General features: G+C 43.2%; 1 pseudogene; it reads left to right on the top strand.

Annotated features, from left to right (window-relative positions):
* The first annotated feature begins 490 nt into the window (after window positions 1-490).
* LOC115864357 (solute carrier family 25 member 16 pseudogene) lies at window positions 491-1,041 on the top strand (annotated as a pseudogene).
* Window positions 1,042-1,842: the final 801 nt, after the last annotated feature.

Genomic DNA, 1,842 nt, shown 5'->3' with positions numbered 1-1,842 from the left:
AGGTTAAAGGACAGACTCTGCCCCTCCTGACAGGCGGTTGGTGCCCTGTCACCGCCCGCTCTGGCCATGGCTAGGGCCCTTGGCTTGGAATTTGGCGACCAAATCTCCCGAGGCAGCACTGGCTGTGGCGACCCTACCTCTAGCGATGCGGCAGGCAGCAGAAGCTGGAGGGCCCATCGCAGGCCGAGACTTCTCCTGGCCGTGCTCCTTCCTGGCTGCAGGTGTTGCTGGATGCTGTGCCCAAACAGGTGCTCCTTTATATCAGGCAAAGGTTTTATTACCAGCTCACAATCACCATTACAAACATTTGGGAGTGTTTGCTGCATTGCGTGCTGTTCCCCAAAGGAGGGATACCTTGGGGGTTGTATAAAGGGAATGGTGCGGTGATGATCCAAATCGTTCCCTATGGTGTGATCCAGTTTATTGCGTTTGAGCATTATAGAACATTAATTACTACAAAGCTGGGAGTTTCTGGTCTGTGCACAGATGAATGGCTGCACCGATAGCAGGTTTAACAGCAGTTATCGGTACTTACCCTCTTCACGTAGTTAGAGTAGGCCTAGCGCATACCTATACAGGAATTATTCATGCATTCAAAACAATTTATGCAAAGGAAGGTGCCTTGCATTTTACAGAGGCCTGATGCCTGCTGTATTAGGAACGGCTCCTCGTGCAAGTTTTTTTTTTTTTTTACTTTTGGTACCTTTCCCATGTTCCCACCCTTCTTCACAGACCTTCAGACTACCCTAACGTCTGAGTTTTGAAAACTCACATAAACTTACATTATGGTGGTGCTGCTGGAGCAATAACACAGACAGATCTGACCCATTTGATGTAACTCATCAGTGAATGCAGTTAAGGACTGTTCTTCCAGAATTTGAAAAGTGCCATACCATGGAGGTGACTGTAAAGTATGTCTATACGGCAGAGAATTCAAAAGGATATCATGGTTTCTCTCTTAATTACATTCACTGTGTTCTTTCTCAAGCAGTTGCTTTTACAGTACATGAACTAATCAAGCAGTTTTTTCTCCTCAACTAAAAAAGGTTGTTGTGATTTCTTTTCCTTCCTCTTCGAGGGAGAAATAAAATGTTAATTTGGGGGGAGAACATTACTTGAAGGGGAATATATACCCTGTCACAGGAAACCATGGGTATTTTAGCACTTGATTTTTTTATTCATCACAAAAGTGCTTACTTATACTTTTGGATGCCAAAAGTTATATCTTAGAACATTGAGAAAAATGTAAGCTGTTGCTGGCTAAAAGTGTTATTTGGGGGCTTCCCTGGTGGTGCAGTGGTTAAGAATCCTCCTGCCAATTCAGGGGACACGGGTTCGAGCCCTGGTCCAGGAAGATCCCACATGCCACAGAGCAACTAAGCCTACGCGCCACAACAAAAGAAGCCACCACAATGAGAAGCCCATGCACCACAACAAAGAGTAGCCCCGTTCACTGCAACTAGAGAAAGCCCACGTGCAGCAACGAAGACCCAGTGCAGCCAAAAAAATAATAATTTTTAAATGTGTTATTTGGAAGTAGAACTAACTTAAAATGGTTCAAGAGGTTGCCATTAAGTTTACTTAAAAAACAAAAAGTAGAGCTACCACATGACCCAGCAATCCCACACCTGGGTATATATACAGAAAAGACAAAGTAAAAGATACACGCACCAATGTTCAGCCCTGTTTACAATAGCCAAGATATGGAAACAAACCAAGTGCCCATCAACAAATGATTGGCTTAAGAAGATGCGGTGTGCATGTATATATATATATATATATAACATATATACATATATATGTATGTACATATATACACACATACAATGGAATTATTACTCA

Source organism: Globicephala melas, chromosome 5 (assembly GCF_963455315.2).
Source record: "Globicephala melas chromosome 5, mGloMel1.2, whole genome shotgun sequence".
Lineage (NCBI taxonomy): Eukaryota > Metazoa > Chordata > Mammalia > Artiodactyla > Delphinidae > Globicephala > Globicephala melas.
The sequence above is the reverse complement of the archived record's forward strand: the minus strand, read 5'-3'. Positions and strand labels throughout refer to the sequence as shown.